The sequence below is a fragment of the Scleropages formosus genome, unplaced genomic scaffold (assembly GCF_900964775.1).
Source record: "Scleropages formosus unplaced genomic scaffold, fSclFor1.1, whole genome shotgun sequence".
Taxonomy (NCBI): Eukaryota; Metazoa; Chordata; class Actinopteri; order Osteoglossiformes; family Osteoglossidae; genus Scleropages; species Scleropages formosus.
The window spans coordinates 108,684-133,546 of NW_021641040.1; the positions used below are offsets into that span (position 1 = coordinate 108,684).

General features: G+C 45.9%; 1 pseudogene; it reads left to right on the forward strand.

Annotated features, from left to right (window-relative positions):
• Window positions 1-887: 887 nt before the first annotated feature.
• LOC114909708 (plexin-B2-like) lies at window positions 888-22,801 on the forward strand (annotated as a pseudogene).
• Window positions 22,802-24,863: the final 2,062 nt, after the last annotated feature.

Consider the following 24,863-nt stretch of genomic DNA (forward strand, 5'->3'; position numbering starts at 1 on the left):
GAAAGAACCTTTAATAGGAGAATCACTTTGTTTGATATGGTGATGTTTACATTTTAAGCACCAAAATATACACATGTGCAACCTGCACCACAGAGCATGTCAGCAGAGAACCCGTCCAATGTGGGTCTGTTCCCCCAGCAGAGGGAGCTGTAGCTGCGCACCACCTGTCGGATTAACGTTGCACTCCGACAGGTCGCGCTGCCTCTCTCATGCACGTGAACGCTGCAGATCCGCTAGAGTTTGTGAAGCACATACAGCCGCTGCGTTCACATTCCTCAAATCCCAGCGCGTGAGTCCGGCGTCGGGCCGCTGTAGTGTGTGCTAGACTGTGGTACGTTATTTAAAAAGGAAAAAAAAAGACGTTTGCACTGAAAAACGTGTGTTCCTTAAAATTGTGGAAATTCCAGCAGAGCAGGATTAGAGCGGCTCTCTTCTTAAAACTGCTTCAATCAATCTATGTGTTACTTCTAACCACTATTCCTCCTGCTGCGAAGCGGTGTAGCTGTTTGGGTCCGAATTCTACAGTGGGCTTCTCTGTACTTTTCAGACTCAGAGCAGCAGAGCAGTGCCCCGTGGCGTGGAGGGGTTATCCAATAAGCAAGAGTAGGTTCCCCTCAAGGAAACAGTAGCTAATTGCTGATAGTAATATATATACAGTATGTATGTATGTATATTTTACATCTTTTCGGTGTCTGCTTGCTGCACTTATTCTGATACTACGTGTACTCATATACAGTGATCTCCGTTACCTGCGGAGTTGCCCCGCGGCCCGAAAATATGAAATCTCGTGCCGTCCCGCCCGGGACGTGAATCATCCCTTTGTTCAGCGTATGCATGCTGTAAAATAATCCGCTACCCGCCCGTTCGTCACTTAGTGGCGTCGCGGTTACCAGATGATCGACTGTTGCGGTATTGCAGTGCTTGTGTTCAAGTAACATAAGCTAAACTTAATTAAAAAAAAAAAAAATCTATACTTATTACTTATGAGGACCTGGGCGTTGCTCCTTAGTTTTCCTTTCTGCTGGTGGAGAGAGTGGGACTCGGAATTACTGCTCTTACCAGAAAACCTGTGGCAAAACTGTAGAAATTATAGGCATTAACTGTACATTTAATAGATTGGAGTACAAAATTGCTGCCTGCTTTAACAAATTTGTGTGAAGCAAATCATTGCCAGATGTTCAGTGAGCAGGTGTATTGATGACAGATGTATTGTGAAAACGAAAGACCGGATCCTGCTATTTCGTGAAAGTGTGTAGAGCTGACAGTGAAGCATGTGTTCATGTCTACATGTTTGTCTCACTATATTGAGAGATGACTAACAGTCTCGCACTTAATGTCCTCTTTCAGAAATGGCGTGGTGGACTCTGGCAGTTCTGCTGCTGTCTCTCTCCATAGTCTGCTGTGCGGAATCCATCCAGGAGTTCACATCCAGCACCCTCATCAATAACGTGGTGCAGGACCCCCTCACAGGCCACATCTATGTGGGAGCCATCAATGCCATCTACCAATTGGACTCCTTGCTCAAGCAGGAGAAGAAAGTAGAGACTGGTCCCAAGAGGGACAGCCGCCACTGCACACCCCCCATCCAGTCCTGCCACGATGCCAAGATGACAGACAACACCAACAAGCTGTTGCTAGTGCACCCGTCTAACGGCTCGCTCATCGTGTGTGGAAGCCTCTTCAAGGGCATCTGCTCCCTGCGGAAACTCAGCAGCATTGACCACCTGATCTACTATAACGACAGCAAGGGTGAAAAGGCTTATGTGGTCAGCAGTGAGGAGATGGTGTCTGTAGTAGGAGTGATGTCAACCTTCACCAAAGAGAATGATACATTTGATGTGTTTGTCGTGGGGAAAGGCTACGGAAGCCAGGGCAACATGAAGCTTATCAGCACCCGCATCCTGCAGGACTTTGGCAATTGGGATGTGTTTGAGGACATTGTTGAGGCTCCTGCTGTTCAGGTCACTCCATTTGTCAAGAAGTACAGGCACAATTTTCGCTACTCATTCAAGGAAAGTGGCTTCATCTACTTCCTCTTCACCCGCACAAGAGGGGGGGCTACATAACAAAAACTTTACCTTCATCTCCCGCCTTTGTGAGGATGATCACCATTACTATTCCTACATGGAACTGCAGCTCAGCTGTGGCCCCAACAACATGTACAACAAGGCGCAGGCTGCCTTTGTCTCCTCCCCTGCGGAGGAACTGGCCCGAAACCTGAGCGCATCCGGTCAGTACGGCCAAGTGCGGTCGCAGGACAAGATTCTGTTCGTAGTGTCCAGCACCGATGAAGACAAGCCCCGTTCGGGGCTCTGCACGTACCCCCTGAGATATATCAACCAACGAATTATGGAAATCATCAGTGCCTGCTATACAAAAAATGGGAAAATTGGAAACAAAGTAGCTGTTGATTCTCCGTACACAACCTCAGCAAATCTATTATGTTCAGTATCAGTCCGTGTAAGTAGCGCTCCGTTTCAAACATGACATTAGCAATGTTTTCAGTAGTGTCTTGAGGTTCTGTAAAGTCGGAACAGTGAAATGGGATAGCTCACCTTAAGGTTTATTGTCTTTATTAGAATTTTCTAAAAGTGAAAACCTGAGTATCCCCTCTTGCACACTTGACAAAGTGATTGTATGAGGAAGCTGACGTTAAAGACTTCTCTCTCTGTGCCCATCAGCAAGACACGCTGACAAAGTACAAATGTAGTGCCGATTTCCTGCCTTCACCGCTGGCCAGCACACCAGGCTTTGCGCTGGCTGCCCAAGCTGTCCACACCACCAGAGGCCTGCTCATGGCTGTCGCCGTTGCTGTGGAGGCTGAGCGCACGGTGGCCTTTCTGGGAACCAGCAATGGGAAGGTGTACCACGTGAGTACAGCAGCAGAGGGTGTACGGTATCTGAGAGCAGTCCCAGGTACCACTGTGGTCAAACTCATTTTCATAGGAAAGAAAATGGTGTGAAACTAGAACACAGGTAAACTTCCAGGTACACCTGTCCAGCACACCAGAGGTGTACCGAACTGTCCCTGGACCCAGCTCTGGTGAGGCAGTGAACAAACACCTGCTATTCGACAGAAACCACAGGCATCTGTACGTCACCACAGGAAAAAAAGGTACCGTCTTGGGAAGTGGACTGTATTTGTACTCTGTGTAAGACGCTTGATGCTGGATATCCTTGGCTCTGTGTCAGATCTCAATGGTACCAGTGGAGGAATGTGATATGATGAAGGACTGCAAGTCTTGCATGGACCTCAAGGATCCCTACTGTGGCTGGTGTGCCTTGGAGGGCAGGTAAGCACTCAGTTCACACCCAGTTAGCAGTGAGATATTCACTACTTTCTACACAACAGTTTGCTCCTACTGCTTTCTGCATGAATGGCTCCTTTGTCTAAGGCATAATAAATGCAGACAGTCCTATTTAACAACACGCCACATTTCACGTATCCATATTTTAATTGAATAAATGGTTTGATCAAAGTCATTGATGGAAAAAGTATGTGAACTTCTAGGGTAATGACATGCTGAAAAGAGGGTAATTGGAGTCTGCAGTCAATGCATTGGGTGTTCCAGTCGACTGAGGTGTGAGTTTGGCCTGCCCTGCCGTAAAAAGAAAATACACACGGTTTTTAGTACCTGCTCTTCACGACACAATTCAGTTGAAATACAATAGCCTGATCAAGCCTACATAAGAAAAATACTGAACAAGAGCTGTGTTTGTGGGAGGTTACCATGGAAGAAAGCAGTGCTCTCCAGAAAGACATTACTGCCCATCTCACCTTTGCTGTCAGCCGGGTGTTCACAGCTGGAACAGCATTATGTGGACAGGTGAAACAAATCTGACCTTTTCTGGTAACTGTATACAGTATTATTTTTAGAGAAAGCCAAACACTGCATACCCACATCAGCAGCCAATCCTGTGATCTAAAAAAAGGGGTTTTCAAACTGGGGTCCGGAAGAGGGAGTTAGGGGGTCCGCGGAAAACTTGACAGAAAAAAATATTACAGTAATATAATTTTTTACGTAATCTACGTATAGTTTCGTGATTTATGAGTGATTCCTTGTAACGTGTTTATCCCAAAATGCTTTGCGCTCTTTACATTTTGCACTTTTGCGCACATGGCGCGTGCTAAGAAGCTGCGCACGACTGGCGAAGCCTTATTGTTACCAGATACTAAAGACATTGTCAGGGAGTTATTGGGAGAGGGAGCAGCACGAAAAGTAGAGTGCGTGCTTGTGTCAGACAATAACGCAGTGAGCAGATGCATAGGTGACATGGCCAACAATATTGCTTTGCAGCTTTTACAACAAGTGCAGGCCAACGAATACTGTGGCGCGCGGCGCTCTGGGTTCGGATGGGGCGAAAAAGGACGCGCAGGCAGCGTTCAGGAAGAACGTTTTACTAGAACACCGGCATACGGGGAAATGATGCTCGCGATCCGAGGATCCCATTTCCTCAAGAACCTGCACCTCATTTTATTTTTTTTTTCCTTTTCTTACGGATCAGAATGGGTCACCAGCCTACCCAAAGGTGTCTGACTCCACATACTGTCCAAAGCGACAGGAACTAATATCTCCATTCATCATTTCCGATAATTAAAATCTTTATTCAATAAGTAAATCCTGAAAAACTGCCATGCCAAAATAAAATTAAATAAAACAATAAGATCAATAAGTCCAACAAACATGAGAGAAAAAAAAAAAACGCATGGCAGAACCTTTAACACACTAAAAAAAAAAAAACCTGCACCTCAAGCCCGCCTTCCCAGCCTGCTTTTTTTTTTTTCAAACTTTATTTAATAAAGTTATCAATAATACATAGAACCAAAACAATACATTAAAATCCACAATCAAACAAATCCAACACCGTTTTCCTACAGTTGGTCAACAAAATCACAAAGCAACCATTACATAAAATACATTGTCAAGACAAAGTCTTTCCCATAACAATCCCCTTTCTGGCTTCAAAGAATATAACTGACCCCTGTCTTCCCCACACCAACATACCCAAAAGGACTGTCCCAGCCTGCTTAGCACCACCAGGTTGGTTCAGTTTGTTTGTTTTTTCTCCCCCCCCCATTGGCAAACAGAGACACCCCTTTATTATCCCCTCAAGTCCCCCCCAAGGGTTGCACTCTTTATTCACATTTTCCCCATAATGCAACTATTTACAATAAATGCATTCCCTGCTGGAGGATGTGGTGGTGCAGCGTGTTTGGCTGGGTCTCGCTCTCTGGTGGGTCTGGGGTTTGAGTCCTGCTTGGGGTGCCTTCCAACTGACTGGAGTCCCATCCTGGCGGTGTTCCTTCCCCCTCCAGCCTTGCACCCTGTGTTGCTGGGTTAGGCTCTGGTTTGCCACGACCCCATTTTGGGCAAGCTGTTTCAGGCTGTGTGTATAAGTGAGAGAGAGTGAAAGAGACTTTTGGCTACAGCGAGTTGCCAAATAAAAGAAAATTACTGAAACAGCATTTCAGATGTGCATTTATTGTAATGTGAATTGTAATATGTCTTTACATTATAGAAAAGTCTTTACACATAAAAATATATTGTTGCCTTTATAATTTAGGCAAGGGAGTCCCTTGCACAGAATCATCATATTTGGGGGTCCTCGGGATTAAAAAAGATTGAAAACCCCTGATCTGAAACACAGAAGAAGTTTGGTCATGGCTGTGATCCGAAACGCAGGAGTAAATCAGTAACGGATTGGCTCGGACAGAAGCAGTTCCATATTTTACAATGATCAGAAGAGAGTCCTGACCTCAATCCCTCTGAAATGCTGTAGTGTGATCTCAAGCAGGCTGCTCATGCAGGACAAAAATATAGATGAACTGAAACATTTTCTTGTAGTGCAATGGGCCAAAATTCTTCCCTACTGTTGTAAAGGTAGAAGGGGTGTGGTGGTGCAGTGGGTTGGACCGCAGTCCTGCTCTCCGGTGGGTCTGGGGTTTAAGTCCCGCTTGGGGTGCCTTGTGGCGGACTGGCGTCCCGTCCTGGGTGTGTCCCCTTCCCCCTCCGGCCTTACGCCCTGTGTTGCCGGGTAGGCTCCGTGACCCCGTAAGGGACAAGGGGTTCTGAAAATGTGTGTGTGTGTTGTAAAGGTCTAATGTTTGAACTTATTGCCAATAAAGGACGTTCCACTCGATACAAAATATTTTTCACTTTTTTTTATTTCCATCAGTGACTGATTTTTTTAAACTGTTTGTTCAATAAAGATATCACATTGTACACATCATCTGAAACCACTTGTCCCATGCGGGGTTGCAGGGAGCCAGAGCCTAACCCAGTAGCACAGGGCATATGGCTGGAGGGCGGGAGACACACACCCGTCACAAGGCACCCCAAGTGGGACTCGAACCCCAGACCCGCCGGAGAGCATGACCCGGTCAAACCCACTGCACCACCACACCCCCTCAATAAGGATATGGTCATGTAAAATGTGTGACGACGTCTATTAAAAGACTGATGAACATTGACTCTTAAGTACAGTTTGTTTCCTTCACCATACGCACCGGCCTTCATCACATAAGTAGCTGCATAAAACTTTACCAGAATATCGCCGATTTCTAGTCACCTTTCTTTTTTTTTGAGATGCATATAAACATTTATGTTACATTGCAGTGGTTCTGTAAAGGATTGATTCGAGCATGATCTTGAACAATTATGCCTTACATGAACTTAAGACATCATGGGTGAAGTGAGTCTGGAAGAGATGAGTTTTAAGACCCTTTTTAAATGTGGACAGAGATTCAGCAGTTCTGAGCGAGAGGGGGAGGTCATTCCACCACAACGGAGCCAGAACTGAGAACCACCTCGCTTTACCTTTCGCGCGTGGGAGCACCAAGCTGGCAGATGTGGAAGAGCATAGAAGTCTGGTTGGCATGTAGCAGATGATCAAGTCTTGTAGATACCTGGGAGCAGTTCTATTGATGCATTTGTAGTCAATAACCAGGATCTTGAATTTGATGTGGGCAGCTATAGGAAGCCAGTGCAGAGAAACGAGTAGAGGAGATACATGGGAACGCTTCGGCAAGTCAAACACAACTCGCGCAGTAGCATTCTGTATCAGCTGTAGAGGTTTGGTGGCAGTAGCAGGAAGGCCAGGCAGGAGAGAGTTGCAGTATCCAGACAAGATGTCACCATGGCCTGGACAAGTAGTTGGGCAGAGTTGTTAAATTCCAAAGGTTCCCTGCCAAAGATTCTGTCTGTCTACTTACATCTTCACCTCATAGTTAAAAGCAATATTGAGAAGGTCTTGGAATCCCCACTGTTGGAGTTGTGTAGACGGAAGGCTTTGGAAGTGGTTCATACAGAGTGGGCTGGAGCAGTGGCTCATGGGTATCCTTTCTGCTGCAGGTGCACCAGGAAGTCTGACTGCAGGAAGGCAGAAGAGGAGAAGCACTGGCTGTGGAGTCCTCAGAACCAGTGTGTGGAAATAACATCTTTCCAGCCACCAAATCTGAGCTGCAAGAAGATGCAGAAGGTATGAGAGGTTGACTTTGCCTGTATCTCCTACGCCAAGGAACATACACTTTTGACCCTTGCCCAGATTTTACCAAAGGGCATGTTTTCAACATAGGAGAAGAGACATTGCCAGATACTGGAAAATTCTGCAGAAGAACCCCACAATGAGTATCTTATCATTTCCAGTTTTAGAATTTGCATCATGTCGTTCATCCAGTGCACATGGGAGAGACACACAGACACGCTATCTTTCTAACACTTTAAAATAAAGTCGAAGGTTACGGCGACTGCAGTTTTTTAGGATGTGGTTATTTGTATACGTACCTGAGTTTACATTAACTGGAGGTTTGTAAAGTACAGTTTTCCCCGTTTTAGGTTGTTGATATGTCTCCTCTTTTGTAAGAGATATGCAAACACTTCAGGGAGATTCACAATTAAAAGTGTTGCTAATCATTTAACTTGATTCATTTGACGTTGAAATTCATAAATTCCGCAGTTCCGACCGTTCAGATGATTTTTGAGCTATTTAATAGTTATGTTAATGTAAACTTTACTCCCACGAACTTGGATGTTTTATTGACTAACTGTGCTATGACACTGTTTGTAGAGCTGTTCAGAATAGCGCTGTTTACAGTGTGTAATGTCTTTTATTTCAATATTGTCTCCATATTCAGTTTGATCTTGGATCACATAGTGTGTGCATGTCAGAGGTCCTTGATCTGTGTGCTTTATTTGCAGGTTGACATCAACGTGGCTTCTCTCCCCAGCATTGGAGGGGATGACAGTCTGAAATGCATTTTTGGCAATTTTGAAAGTGAAGCGAAAATGGGCGACTCAAAGGTCACTTGTGATCTGCCGAAAGTCACCGAGATTCCTGTCACTCCCAAAAATAAAGGTGAGTTTCCCAGCTGTGTGCCATGGTGCAACGGTGAGCAAAGTCATTGTAGCTTTTAAATACCTTTCCCGGAGAGGTCTTGCCGGCAGGCGACGTAACCCATTGCTAACCCGTGTGCCTTCAGATTTCGTCCAAGTGGCCGCGAAGATCTTTGTGAATGACGAGGTGGAGTTGGCGTCCAGCTACTTCACCTTTTATAACTGCAGCGCAGCCGCGAGGCAGGCGGAGAACACACCGTGAGTGGCGGCGTCAGGGGGGGGCGGGTGCCTATTACAGCATAATGTCATGATGGCACTTCTTTGAAATCAGTCTCTGCTTTTGTCTTTCACTTTGACTGCATGGGCAAGAATTGTTCTTGAGGGGATTCTTGGAATATCTACAAACATCTATATATATATCCATCCATTATATTTACTTAGCAGACACTTGTCTCCAGAGCAACTGCTACTGAACTCTAGGTGGTGTTACAAGTCCACACACTTTGGACACCAAAGTGACTTACACTGCTAGGTACACTACTTACAAGGGCTCACTCATCCATACATCAGTGAAACACACTCTCTCTTCTTCTGTCACTCACACACTATGGAGGAACCTGAACAGTATGTCTTTGGACTGTGGGAGGAAACCCATGCAGACACAAGGAGAACGTGCAAACTCCACACAGGCTGAGTGGGGATCGAGCCCACACCCTCTCGCACCACCCAGGCACTGTGAGACAGCAGTGCTACTCATTGTGCCACCTGTTCGTTCATCCATCCATCCCTGTATCCATTTTACGGGGCAGCTGATAGCGTTGACTTTAGAGCTGCTGCCTTTGGATCCAAAGGTTCAGTACCGGTTCAGATCTCACCTGTTACACTCCTGTAATACCCTTGAGCAAGGTAATTGCTCCAATAAAATTACCCAGCTGTATAAATTGTAAATAGCTGTAAGTACCGTAACGTCGTAAGTTGCTTTGGAGAAAAGCGTCAGTTAAATGAATAAATGAAAATGTAAATCTGGATGGGGGTGTGGTGGCGCAGTGGGTTGGGCTGCAGTCCTGCTCTCTGGTGGGTCTGGGGTTCGAGTCCCGCTTGGGGTGCCTTGTGGCGGACTGGTGTCTTGTCCTGGGTGTGTCCCCCTCCCCTTCTGGCCTTACGCCCTGTGTTACTGGGTAGGTTCCGGTTCCCTGCGACCCCGTATGGGACAAGTGGTTCTGAAAGTGTGTGTAAATCTGGATGACTGGTCTCTGTTAATACTACAGGTTTTGGGAAGGAGAAGATCAGTCAAGACAGTATTAATGTTCTCACCTTGGTTGTTTGCGTTTGCTAACAGGTGCATGTCGTGTGTGGACAGCGAGTGGAGCTGCCAGTAGAACACTCAGGAATTCAACAGGGATGACTCCATGGGTGATCACATTATCAAACATAAAGAAGTAAGAAATGAGGCAGCAGCAGCATCTCACCTATTCCTGTCTGCCAGGTGTCTTAAAAATGAAAAAATGCCCTGTGTTTGACATTCGCAGGGAAGTAAGTGCCCAGTATTTGAGAATGCGACTCCGTCTCTCATTCCTGTGGGTTACGAAACCTCCATCGAGTTCACTGGAAAAAACCTCCGTGTTTATGAGGTGAAAGATTTTTCCTCATATCTACCTGTTGACTGTGATAAGTAATAAAATAATTTATCGTTGCCTTTTTTTTTTTTTTTTTAAAGTAGAGATTGCCTTAAAGATTATAGTGGATTCTGGGTTACACTGTTTGTCTACCTTATCTCTTCCAGGGCAGAGATTCAAGATTGGCACCGAGCTGATGGTGCCCACTGAGGAAATGGTCACTATAAAAGATTCAAACTACAGTTTAAAGGGATGCAAGGTCAGTGTTGGACCGAATTTCATTGCCTTGGTGTTCTGAGCGGCTCTGTTGCCCTTACCTTCGCTTGCGCCATGCTGACCAGAGCAGAGGGCCACACTAGCGCTGTGGAATACCACGGAGTAGCCTGTGGAGCAGCTTCCGAGCTCATCTCCTAGGTGTCTGGTTTGACATGCATAGATGAAAGCGCAAAGCAACCACCAAGTATGTGAGAGTCCCAGCTTTTCCTTCGCAAACAGTGTCCTGCAGCCAGGGATGTATTGTACTGCACAACGTGCCCCAGAACACCTTCCTTCTGTTGCCTGTATGGGAGGGAAGGAGGAGGGAGCGGAGCTGAGCTGCCAGTAAGTGCACCAGCTGTCCCTCAGGGCCTGGCCTTCTGCTCACTCGGTGGCTTTTGTGGCAAAAAAGGTTGTACCAAAGTAGTTTGATATTGTAGCAGCCCCTTATGAACACAGCAGACGTTTTGGGTTAATGTGCTTGGGTGCTGCTTGGCTCTCCTGTTTTTCAATATCTGTCAGTTAAAGAATTGTTTACTCACACAGTGGTGAACTATTTCTGATGGAAGACTTTCAGTCACATGTGGATGCCCAATGTGCTAGCAGCAGATGTGCAAGGGCTCATAGCTGAGCCTTAAAGACCCAGGTTCAAATCTCACCTCCTGCTGTTGTAGAACCTGTGAGCAAGCTACTTAATTGTTCCAGTAAAACTGCCCAACTGTATCAATGGGTACAATCAGTGTAAGCAGCTAAATGGTGTTTATGACTAACATTTAAATAACTATAATGGTAAATGTTTAAGTAACTACTGCTCTTTACTCAGGGTAAGTACCTTTCACTGGGGTACTACAGGTGGGATTCAAACCTGCAACCTTTGGGTCCAAAAACAGCAGCGCTAACCAGTATGCTACCAGCTGGCCTGTGTGTAAATGTCTAAATGGTAATGTAAGCGTTGATGCCTGGATAATAGATCATCGTAATATCAAGACCTCTCGGAATTTTTGCAGTTTGCAAGCACCAAATGTTAATGTTGCTTTTTCTTCGTTCCCAGGACCAGTTTGCCTATGATGAAACACGAACAGTTGACGTGCTCTTCTACATCAAGGACAGAAAGACACATAAGAAGATTGACAGCAAACTAAACGGTAGGCCTGACAGTCAGACGTGGACTGTTCGGACTGCAGCCGTGCGCACAGGGGATGGTAAAAACAATGAGTTGAACTGATTCTTATAACTGACTGTTCAGTTAAGAGACCTTGCGCATGGAAGTCGTCAAAAAATGAATGGAAATTGGTGTCGTGTGCGGTGTGCTGATGGTGGTGTCCACCCCTCACCTGCAGTGACGCTATACAATTGTGCTGTGGGCCGTGAGGACTGCAGCCTGTGCAAGAGTGCAGACCCCATGTACAGTTGTGTGTGGTGCGATAAAACCAAGTCCTGCGAGTATCGGAAAAGGTGTCCCGAGTGGTGAGCGGAGGAGGGACTGTCCCAACCCTGAAATCACTGATGTGAGTTTCTGGAGACGCTGCACCATGTTTTCTCTGTATCATACAAAAAATAGCACATTTATTACCTCCTGTCCTTTTATCTATCCAAGCAAATTAATAAATTTCCTTTTGGTCATAGCTAAAAACTGCCAGATCTCGTGTCTAACAGTTCACTTGGTGTCTAATCTCCTACCATGAATACTATTCTATATCCGATTTGTTAACAAATCATAAACACTTTTGGCAATCCTAATGCTGGCATTGGCTTATTTCTACCAAGGCAAAAGTAATCTGGTTATTTCTATTAGTGACACACCTGTCCCTTTGGAGCAGGATGGTAATGGTTTTATTAGAATGAATGGCTTTTTCCCTCACGAAAAATGCATGTACAAAACAAACATCTCACAAATACACAAATTTACCTTATCGTTTTTCTACCGAAAGTAATAACAAGAAGGGATAAACTCTGGCAAACATTTCCCCCCCCCACGGGCTCTCTAATCGTTACAAAATGCAGATAACCTGTCTGTACATTGTAAGTATGTATCTGAAGAGGAAATGCTCTTTTTTCAGATCATACCTCAGTATGGGCCTCTGAAAGGGGGGATTTCACACACACACACACACACACACACACACACACACACACACACACATTTTCAGAACCGCTTGTCCCTTACGGGGTCATGGGGAACCGGAGCCTACCCGGCAACACAGGGCGTAAGGCCGGAGGGGGAAGGGGACACACCCAGGACGGGACGCCAGTCCGCCGCAAGGCACCCCAAGCAGGACTCAAACCCCAGACCCACCGGAGAGCAGGACTGCGGTCTAACCCACTGTGCCACCGCACCCCCCTGGGGGGATTTCAGTGACCATCAAAGGCTCCAACCTGGGTATCGTGAAAGAGGACATAGAGAGCATCAGAGTGGCCGGAGAGCCCTGCGTGCACCAGGAAGAGAAGTACTCCGTGTCCACCAGGTACAGCAGAGCACCCGGTCACCTGCACTTTTGCAAACAGGCATTGTTGGTTGCGCCGCAGCATTTCTGTAACTGCCGCTCCTCTTCCCTTCCTGCTTCAGCGTGGTGTGTGAGATCGGTGGAGTCCAACAGAAGCAGTCAGGGGTTGTGGAGGTGAAGGTGAAAGGAGGGAAAAGCGGGACGTCGAGTGTCATGTTCACATACAGGGTGAGAGCGTCACTGAGGCTGACGTAAACATACCGTCGTTCCCGTACCAGCTGTCGCCCCGGTCGCTGTCAGTCCGTGTCGAGAACTTGCTCACTTGTTCACTGCTGAGTACTTTGTGTCGTGTGGATTCATATTTCCAAGAAGTCCTGAAGGTTTTTTGTCCTACCAAACGCTTGTAGGATCCCAGACCCGAAAGGGTCCAGCCTAACCGAGGCCCACGGGCGGGAGGAACTCTTATCACAATAACAGGAACGGACCTGGAAACCGGTACCAAGGATGACGTCAGCATCACTGTCGGTGGGGTGGTGTGTATCATGTAAGTACTCTGTGCCCTGGAGACATGACACCAAGCCTTAGCGATGCTCTTCCGAGTCTGAGTTTCTGCAGTGCAATTCCCAGTTTGCTTCTGAGAAGAAGCGATGAGAGGTCACTGAGACACGAGATGTCTGTTGTCTTCGCACCTCTCTTTGCTGAACCCCAGTGTAAATTTCCACCACAAACTGCACCCACCGTTCCCGTCCACAGGGAGACGTTCCAGAAAAATATAACCTGCAAAACCGGAGAGTACACGGTACAGAAGGTCCCCTCTGATAACCTGACAGTGACAGTGAAGTACGGGAAGCACACCACGAAAGATGTGCCTACGCCGTTCAGGTTCTTTGAGAATCCTAAACTGGATCACCACTATCCAGACACAAGTTTTGTATGGTGAGTCTGTCCTCTACTTCTTTTTCCCTTCTTACTGGGAGAGTGAGAGAACTACACAACATGTAATCTTTTTGAAGCATTATGCTGGTAATGGACCACATTCCCATAGGTCTGGACTGAGCAGGAGATGTAATACTATGCTGTAATGAACCGTATTGTGTGACATCTTTTCAGTAGATTATACAGATCACTCATCACTAGGTGATGAACAATGGGTATGACTGGTGGCATTTTCTCACCTTAGCTCATCTCCTTGCTTTGTGCCAGCTTCATATGAGACAATGGTTGCTTTGGGTTCGACTTCCTATCCTTACCTACGGAGTTAAACATGCACGTGCTATATTCATATACGTGTCAAATCCTTGAGAAGAAAGCTGGTGTTTATTGATCATATTGTACAGATTTAGGGTGACATTAGTGTTGTGCTAATTTCAGTGGGGGGCGGATCATTTTTATCGTCGGCACCGGGTTTGACCTCGTCCAGAACACTGCCGTGAAAGTGGTGCCCTCCAGCGAGCAGTCAGGCGTCATCAGTCCACTGAAGGTTTGTGTCCGATGAAAGGCTTCTTACCAAAAGACCATTCCCAGTGTGCAGTGCCTGTCTTCTCTGCTTTTTGGAGCAGTAGGGGTTTTAAGTAATGGAGCACCTATAGCACCAGCATTCCACCAGTATTTTAATGTGTGTGTATACATTTGTTGTGGGTCAGGTAGGAGCCATGGACTCTACTCTGGTGTCTCTCTCAGTCTGATCCTTCCCTTGCAGTCTGAAGTGGAGGTAAAAGGCGAAAATGACACAGTAATGCAGTTCTCCTCCCCGACGGTGAACGTGACCGATGGGATAGCGCCTCTCAGGACCTACATCGTCATGGACAACATTGAGCTTGAGCTCAAGCCTTTTGACTACCACCCGGATCCTACGTTTGAAGAGAACCAGAAAAGGGTTGTTTCAGAGAACAGCATCATATCTGTAACTGTAAATATAATCTTCTGTTGGCATTATTTAGGAGTAATTCCTGCAAAATTGTTTTATATTCACCAAACGTTTGCATACTGTTTTTGTTGTCTGTTTTAACATGTAAAATTACAGCTGAGAAAAGCAACGGTTACAGGTGATGTAATGTCCCCAGTTTTCTTGATGAAACCCAATTGATACAGTACTTCTGAAATACAATAAATTCTCTTTCTCAGTATTAGAGCTTTTGCAGGTCACACAGAACAGTGTGGCTAAGCCATCTTCTTGTCTCTCGCACCCAAGGGTAAAGGTTTCGCCAAAGCAATGACAGCCCAAGAAGCAGAAGCCTTTGTGGGAGACGTCTCTTGTGGGGTCAGCATCTTACAGGATGACATGCTCTTCCTGGACTGGACCCAACCAACATCTTGCTTCAAGAGGCCCAAGAGAGACACAAAGGCAGATTTGCTGGAACTTAAGGTAAGGCACTGTGCTGTGCAGAGAAGGATTCCTGAATTGAAGCTTGAAGAGGAGAAAAGGCTACTCAGCTTTACTGAAGTTGCTAAATAAAACTACAGCTTTAGTGGAGTTGCCTGAATGCCTATGGTTTAATTCTACTCCAACTGTATCGTTTCTGCTTCCTTCAGATTAAGTTCGGCCATGGGCAGTGGATTGTAGGCTCAGTGGAGTATGAAAAGAAGACTGAGGCATCCTGGACATCTCCCCTGGACATCATAATTCCTGAAGTGATTGCCCCGATGGTGGGGATCACCATAATCATAATCATAGCCTCAGTGTGCTGCTACAGGTAAGTGACTTTGTTTTAAACCTCAGAGCATGAATTCCAAATTTGGAACATTGCTGCTCGTATGCCCTTCAACTGCTACACCCCAGCAGGCCCCTTCGCTTGTCTACTTCTGCTCGCTTGGTGGTCCCGCGCACGAAAGGTAAAGCTTGGAGATTCTCTGTTCTGGGTCATATCTTATAATATTTAAAAAAAAAAATGGTGGGAGGGTATCGGGATTTGTCTGTCCTGTGTTTTATGCACCTATTCGAATGATGAACCTCGGTGCAGCAAGTGGTAGGTAACAAACTAGGTTTGCTTGAGACTTTCATGTCTGCAGCTATGTCTCCTTCTCTCAATGCAATGCATAAATTGTACTTTTGCTGATGTATGTCGCTTTGGACAAAAGCGTCTACTACATGAATAAATGTAAATGTAATGTCAACTGAGAGAACATAAGTTATCACACATCCTGAGTTTTCTTTAAAAAAAAATAAAGATAAAACTGTGGGTAGGGAGTTACATAACACCGTTACTCAGTGTATGAATTTTATTGCTTCTTCTTTTGAGGCAATTTTGTAATTTGATCATTTCCATGCGTGTGCACAGGAAGCAAGCTGAGAGAGAATATGAGAAACTGAGGCAGCAGCTCGAGAACCTGGAGGGGAGCGTTCGTGACCGCTGCAAGAAGGAGTTCACAGGTCTTTTCCATAACTAATATTCTGCTCATCTGCAGTCTTTACTCTGGCTCTTACCACTTGCAAGAGCCCTTTAATCTACAGTTGCACAATCCCCTGTATAGCGCATGTAAAGTTTTATTCCTAACCCTTTTCAGAGCTCATGATTGAAATGGAGGACCACACCAGTGACCTCAGTGAACCCTGTATCCCCTTCCTGGACTACAAGACCTACACAGACCGCGTTTTCTTCCTGCCTTTCAAGAACAGCGCCAGTGACGTGATGATCACTGGCAAGCTGGACATTCCTGAGGCGAGGAGGGCCACAGTGACGCAGGCCCTCAACCAGTTCCTCAACCTGCTGAATAGCAAGCCTTTCCTTCTCAGTGTAGGTCCTGACATCAGTGCAGCTCCCAAAACCTTTCCTTATTGTCACAAGTGCCTAAAAACTGCATATTTGTGTCTTTTCCCATCTGTTCTTTGCTGCTCCAGTTCTTTTTTAATGTGAAATTAATACAATCCTCACAATCATCACTGGGGAGTGCAGTGGCACAGCGGCCTTGGCCAGGTCCCGCTCTCTGGCAGGTCTGGGGATTCGAGTGTGCTCTTGTCATTCAATGGGTGACTCCTGGGCTGTGGGTTTATGTGCGAGTTCAAATTCAAATGTCTGTGTGGAGTTCATACGTTTCCCCTGTGTTTGAAAGAGAGGGGGCTCGGGGTGCCTTGCGATGGACTGGCGTCCCGTCCTGGGTATGTCCCCTCCCCCTCCAGCCTTGCGCCCTGTGTTGCCGGGTTAGGCTCCGGTTTGCCGTGACCCCTGTTGGGATAAGTGATTTCAGCCTGTGTGTGATCACAATCATCAGACTGGCTTTCACAGCATAAAAGTTAATGGATTTTATGTGTTTTCCAGCTTGTATAGCACACAATTTAGAATGATATATGAGGTGTATAGCAGATCGTGCCTTTGTCAGTTCATCCGCACCTTAGAGGGGCATCCTGACTTCAATGCCCGGTCAAAGGGCTACTTTGCCTCTCTGCTGACGGTGGCGCTTCACAGCAAGTTGGACTACTACACAGACATCATGAGGACACTCCTGTTAGAACTCATGGAACAATATGCCCGGAGCAAGAACCCCAAGCTCATGCTGCACAGGTGAGGTGTATAAGACCAGCGTATCTTTAAGGTGTCTCAGAACGGCCCTTTTTTTTTTTGTAAATAATGTGATCTTCCCCTGCCCACTTTAAAAAAGTAATTTCTCTGCCCCTTACTTGTAGGTCAGAGACGGTGGTGGAGAAAATGCTGTGCAACTGGATGTCTATCTGTCTCTATCAGTTCTTGAAGGTATCATCTTTTGTGACACAAAATTAATCTCATTTGATTCCACTCTGTGGATTAATCTTATTTTCTACTGGTTCAGATCTTTGTTTGAACAAAATGAAGGTTTTTGCTTTAGTGACAGGGAACGGTTTTGTTCTGAAAGAAGCTTGATGGTGAATTCTTGTGCGGGCAGGACTCGGCAGGAGAGCCTTTGTACAAGCTGTTCAAAGCCGTCAAACACCAAGTGGAGAAAGGCCCAGTGGATGCTGTCATGAAAAAGGCCAAGTACACGCTGAATGACACTGACCTGCTGGGGGACGACGTGGAGTACTGTATGCTGGTGAGTATTATGTAGGCTGAACCCGATCACACGTCGGCAGTCGCTTGGGGTATGAATGCTTCATTTTGAAAGGATTATCTGTGGTGCTAAATGAACTCCAAGAAATGGGAAGAAGACAATACCGGTGGACACTTTCGTGATCAGCAGAATCCTTGTGATCTATGACAGTTTTGAAGATGCATGTTAAATCTACAGTGTGGGAACTGGATGCATGCACAGAAGGCCAAGTGCTAACCGCCCTTTTCGCCTTAGACTCTGCAGGTCCTCGTTCACGGGGAAGGGCCAGGTGTCACTTTGGTCAAGGTACTCAACTGTGACACCATCTCCCAAGTGAAGGAGAAGATCCTTGAGCAAGTGTACAAAAATGTGCCCTATTCTCAGAGGCCCAAGGTGGAAAGCGTCACTCTCGGTAAGGACCAACTGAGCTGGAGCACAGTTGCATAATATAACGATTCATGACATGAATTGTTTATTACTGAAGTAGGTATGACATTATTTCTGTTTTATAGGCAAGGGTTTCCTTGCTTGGATTGCACCAGTCTGCATATGATTGGGATATAAAATGAATGTTGAAATAGTCTTTCTGCTCTGTAGAATCTGCTGGGCAGATTCTGTCGGACCTTGACTTGACATCGCAAAAGGAGGGCAGATGGAAGCGCATGAACACTTTGGCCCACTATGACGTGAGTTACAGCTTAAGAAATGGACGCATCGATTCTAACGGTACAGGTTGAGTCACGGCTTGCCCCTTACGTGGTGACCAAATGTCTGTGTCGTGTCTGCTCCAGACCTGAAATCTGTCAGACTGTATCCAGCTCGGGCTGAACACAGTTCTTGTGTTTCAGGTGCGAGACAACGCCACTCTCGTCCTGTCTAGGGTCCTGCATCCTCTGCAGTCTTATGACCAGCACCAGGACAGTCATGAAGAGAGTGAGTGGTGCTCCTGTACTACTTCTTGCCTTCCGTAGTGTTCCCATGGTCTTGCTGACAACCCTACTCTACCTACTCCTTCAGGAAATGCTCTGCTTGAAGAGGACAAGGTGTTCCACCTGGTGCGGCCAGCAGAGGAGGTGGATGAGGTCAAATCCAAGAGGGGCAACATGAAGGACAAGTCGATGACCAAAGCCATCACAGAGCTTTATTTGATGCGGTTGCTGTCTGTCAAGGTTGGTTTGTTAATAGCCTGCTGCAGTTAGAATGCTAAATACACTGGGCTGGTGAAGCCTACAATACATTAATATGCAGCAATTTGGTTGTGCATTGCTAAGAATCCAATCATACTTCTAGATTCTAGCCCTGAATATGTAAAAGATAGTTCTAATAATTAAATCTGTATTTGGAATGCAAAGTGAAATATTTGGATTAGTATTTGGATATCATATTGTGACACGCAGCGCCGTGGGCTTGGTTGGGGCGAAGAAGGACGCAGAGGTACCGTTCATCTCGAACATTTTATTGAACACCGGCACCAGGGACCCCGTTTCCTCCAGGACCTGCGCGTCTCGCCAGCCTTCCCACCCTGCTTAGCACCCCCAGGCTCACTCCTCTTTCTCCCCTGGCAGACGCAATCAGCCCCTTATATCCCCCGCACGTCACCAAACGCTAACCCATGACAATAAGCATATTTCCCCCTCAAAACTGTAACGCAGGTCATTACAATATATTTATCAGATTTCATGACAGAAATACAGGATTGCTATGCTTTTGAAAACGGCTCCTCCTCACCTGGACTTGCTTACATATGCGCAAATGTGTTTGTTTCAGGGCACTCTACAACAGTTTGTGGACGACTTCTTCCGCAGTGTCCTCTGTTCATTCGTTGGGCCCCCAGCAGTCAAGTACTTTTTTGACTTCCTGGACGAACAGGCACAGAAGCACGACAACGTGGATGACCAGACCATTGACATCTGGAAGACCAGCAGGTAGAGTGCTCTTGCCGTCTCTGGCAGAGAGAATTCCCGAGAAAGCAGCGCTGGAGCTGTCAGTTTTCAGAGACAAATGCTTCACGGTGAGGGGAGGCGCAAGGGCGTGGGGGTACTGCTTGGGGTTTCTTGCGACAGACTGGCATCCCGTCTTGGGTGTGTCCCCTCCAGCCCTGCGCCCTGTGTTGCCGGATTAGACTCCGGCTCGCCGCAACCCTGCTCAGGACGAGCAGCTTCAGACAGTGCGTGTGCGTGCTTGACACTGTATTTTTCGTTTAAAATTCCTACTGAGAGCTCCGTACACACTGGATACGTTGATGTGGAATTTATACCGCAGTAAACCATCTGCGTCATATACATTTATCTTTGATTGACAGGTTCTTCTGGCAGCATAGACTAGAAGTGTTGGTATTGTGAGAATGAGTGATGAACAGTGTAATTACAACACTTTTGGCTTACTGATGAATTTGTGTACTATTACATGCTGAACAGACAGCATAATTATGTCCCCTGCTAATTTATTAAATCCACTTCTTTCTGTTCATTTGTTTGGAACATCTCTCTGGGTATTAAATCAGAGATGAATTCCAAACTTATTTGGCTCAGATGCCTCAACTCTTAAATAAATCTGGGGGAAGAAGTGTCTATTTTCTGCATTTTTAAAATTAATCTGCAACATAATAATGCATTTGTATGATCCCTGTATCGTGTGCCTCGGTACTCAGTTGATAAGGCAAAGTGAATTGCAGCCAGATTCTAACTCTGATTAATTGTGGGAGTATTCATTGGGACATATGAGAGCTGAGAACAGGAATAACATGCAGAAACAGGGTTAAAGATGAGGCCACAGTTATATTTGCATGGAATGAGTGTGAGTGCTAGTGTGTGTTTCTTGAAAAGGCTTGTGTCTCCACAGCTTGCCTTTGAGGTTCTGGGTGAACATCCTGAGGAACCCCCACTTCATCTTCGACATTCACGTGAACGAAGTGGTGGACGCCTCCTTGTTTGTTATTGTCCAGACCTTCATGGATGCCTGCACCAAGAGCGAGCGCAAGTTGAGCAGGGTGAGCCTGGGAGCGCCTTGACATTACCCCATTGTTGATGTTAAGCAAAGGGAAGGATCCATGAGCCAGGACTTCATTTTTTTCTCCAGCCCATGATCCCTCTGTAACCATTTTCCTTTTGCTTTATTCCTTACAGGATTCCCCGAATCACAAATTACTCTATGCAAAGGAAATCTCCACATACAAGAAGATGGTGGAGGAGTAAGTATTGTCAGGGCTACCACTTGGTAATCTCACCATTTCCTACCATCTGCAAAAATCCCTTTGCCTTTAATCAAGATGACCTGTCTCGGCTTGTATTTGTCCATAGTTACTACAAGGGCATCAGGGAGATGGTGCCCGTCAGCAACCAGCATATGAACACCCACTTAGCGAAGGTGTCACGGGTGAGTGAGTCTTCCACTATTGCCCTTGTACTTACATTTACATTTATTCATTTAGCAGACGCTTTTCTCCAAAGTGACATACATCTCAGCAAAAATACAATTTGTGCGTTACATTAAGAGAAGGAGACATGGCTGTAGACATGTAATTAAGTAAACCTAGTTTGTTACTATCCACTTGATGCACCGATGTTCATCGCTCACGTAAGTGCAGAATAGATACTTCTGTGAGGTTGTGATGTTATGTCTTATGTGGACACAGTGAGGAGCCAGAAGATCTTACCTTCAAAGGGGGTGTAGATATGGCTGCTTCGGCTGGTTTTGGTCAGTCCTAGAAGTTCCTTACTTCAAGTTGTTCTTTGTCTCGCAGTCTCACACAGACAAACTCAGCACCCAGGTGGCTCTGCATCAGCTGTACCAGTATGCAAACAAGTACTATGATGTGGTATGTGACTCACTCTCCCTTTCCTGTCAGACACATATGAACACAAGGATCTGAGATCGAACACGACGCTGTGCATCTTCTCTAACGGAATCTGTTCTTGCCTTCCTTCCAGATCATCACCTCCTTTGACGAGGACCCCGCTGCCCAGAATAAACAGCTTGCTCTGAGACTGCAGCAGATAGTGGCTGTACTGGAGAACAAAGTGACAGACCCCTAACCTCTGTAGGAGGGCGGGGGCCGGTTTTGGTACTGTGGGGCCAGAAATTAAAGCGGAGTTTATTTCATATGGCCTGAGTCCTGAGTGGAATAGCAAAGACGTGGGGAAGGGAAGGAATGGGGCTGTTCCGAGGAAGCTCCCCCCCCATCTTAAATGTTTGTTGTGTCTGAAACGGTGTCACAATTCCCTAACGGTTCTCAAAGTCGATCCCCCTCCCTGTGCTGGTCCAGATCATACAACACGTGCCAAGGGGCCGAGGGATCTGCAGGAGACACCACACCAGACGTTCTCAATGATGAGACATGTGACCATTGCAGCCCGGCCTTTGAAATAAGCCCTTCCTTAATTGCAGGCTTTATCTGTTCAGCTGTTGTTAGTTGTTGTTGTTCAGTTAAATGTTCAATTTCTTCCAGTATAAAAAAAGTTTAAGAATAGTACAGAATATTAGAATAAGATTAAGAATTAAGTTTATAGTTTTTATTGTGCATTTTTTACCCAGAAAGCCTTATATATTTACATTTTTTGTTTTTGATATGTCATATTTTTGTGCCTGATAAATGTTCTCCAGTTGTTCAATGATGGGAAGGATGGGACCTCTGTTTTGAAGTGAGATATAAAGTTAAGGGTCTGGAATCTGTGTATTGGACCGCCAGTGACCAATGTGTTCATTTCCTTGCCTGTTGGGCCTTCTTGTCCTCATCCCCTGTACAAGGGGGTTGTGCAGAAAACAGCACTGCAGCATGGGAGAGCACATATCGCAGTTAATCATACTGTCATAAGAGGCACCTCTGTCACTCTGCGGACACCCCCATCTCTCATTTTTGGTGGAGTAGATGTATCTATTCATGATTAGATCTCACTTTTTTATTGTTACTTTATCATTATTATCTTTGCGACAGCTGTTGTTGCTCTCGGCTCTTTTTCCAATGTCTACTTCAAAGTTTAAAGGAGTCATACTGACATTCTGAAAAATGTTAGAAGTCTTTCACATTGTCACCAGCCTGTTTCGGTATGAGCCATATCCTTTCTGATGACGATGACATACTTAGTTCTGTTTTTCTCTGACTAAATGCTTGTAAATTGTTGCATTTCTAATCTTCAGTAAACTGGTACCGTAAAATGTATGATTACTAACCAATTATTTTACTGAGTCTTGTGAATCAGGTAGCTCTTACCAGGTGATTTGGTGCGGTTCCCTGTCTACCCTTTAGTCTCTCTCGACTGCTGTTGCCCAGGTCTCAGTGCTGGGCCCCTTACTCTTCTCTATCCACATGTTCTCCCTTGGCTGTCATCGAGTCTCATTGACTCTCCCATCAGTCCTATGTCAATGATATCCAGCTCTGACTCAAGTATGTTCTTCTTTCAGCTCACTGAAGGCATAACCTAGTCCAGCAGATACATCCTGCACAACTTCAGCTGAATAAACATTTGGCTTACAACACACTCTATGCAGCTTCTTCCTGGTCCAGGCCATTGTAATATCCTACCTACACTACTGCATATCCCTTGTGTCTGCTCTTCTGGCCTCTACCAGCGAGCCTCTCCAGCTGATCAAGAACCCCTGCATGAATTGTATTTGACTTGCCAAGGTATTCCCATGAATCGTTCTTTGTCGTTCTCTGTTGGCTTCCTGTAGCTGCTGGGTTCAAGTTTAAATCTCTGGTGCTTGCCTACAAGACCATCAGTGGATTTGCTCCCAGATACCTCAAGAACATGATCACTTTCAATAGCACAGCCAGATTCTTATGCTTCTCCAACTCTAGCCACTTCATAGTCCTGCCAGGAAAAGTCCAAAATCAGAAGTCTAAAGGTTCTTTGTCTGTGTATCAATATGGTGGAATTAACTTTTTTTCTCTCCCTCAAGATCTAGGGAGTCACTCCACAAAATCCATCTCTTCCAGATCCATTTCTCTACTAATTTTATTTGCTCCAGAAATGTGGACATTTTTAAAAAAATGTACTCCCCAAATTCTTTACACAACTCTTTGTGTAATGTATGCTTGCAGAAATGGTATTGGACTAAATGGCTATGAGTTTTACCTCACTTTGTTTTTTTGGCTGTGGAGAATAACTTTCTCTGTAGATTTGTTTGATCGTACCGTCTTAAGAAACAGGAAGGTGCAGGGTTTTGGTGGCTTATCTGCCATCCCCGCAGGGTGATGCAGAGATTTTGTTTCAAATTGTTTTATACCAGATAGTCCAGAATAGGCTTTTCCTTGAAGACGTCGGCACCCCCTGGGGAGGGCGAGAGACCATCACTGGCAGTGAGGATGATGGCTGGAAGGATACAGGCTTTGAAGAATACGAGCGCATTTCTTTTGTTCATGAGATCGTCTTCAGACTCTGGGACTTCCAGCAGAGGACATTGTCTGCAACCAGAGAACCAGGTTATTGTCCTTTTTCGATGTCACGCTGGCGACCGATGAATGTTATCAGAGGGTGTTGGAGACTATAGGGTGAGTGCAATGCATTCCAAGCTGTTCCCCTACTCCATGGAGCCACTCTGAAGGACAGATAGAAGAGTTGTGACAGTCCATTTGTGTCGGCAGACGTCGTGGCAGCTTTCCTGGGGGATTTTGCCGACGTCTTCCCCGGACATGAGGAAGACCGGGACCTTCTGGGGATCTGGACTGGACGGAGACGCTTTTTAGTCCGCCTGCGATCCGACCCTATGGACTGCAAATGAAGTACACCAGGAAATCCAGTATCAGAGTCGGAGAAACAGGCAGTAGGTCAGAACACTAGTACGCGGGTCGGGTTTCAGGACGGGAGCGGTCTCAGGAAACGGGCGAAGGGAAGGGGAGCTAGGAGTGAGGAGCAGGGTACAAAGGCGGCAGGTAGGCTGACTCAGAGCGAGTGAGCAGTCGGCGAACAAGGTTCCGCGACACTCATCGTTCGCTTCTGCCTTTTAACCTGTCAAGCCCCAGGTGTATCCGGTTATGCCAATGACGTGGGCGTGGCACCTTTGTCACAGATAGCTTTGTATCAGAATTATATGCAGTTTGTCATTTAAATGTGTCATGTTGAATTATGCAGAAAAACAAACATAAAAGACATGGAAGTCCACTAATTCTTCATTATCTGTAATTTTCATAAGGGGTGGTGCATTATTACAGCTGCTTTCCTGAAAGGTGGTGGAAAACCCAGTGACTGATCTGCCCTTTCAAGTATTTTTTCGTT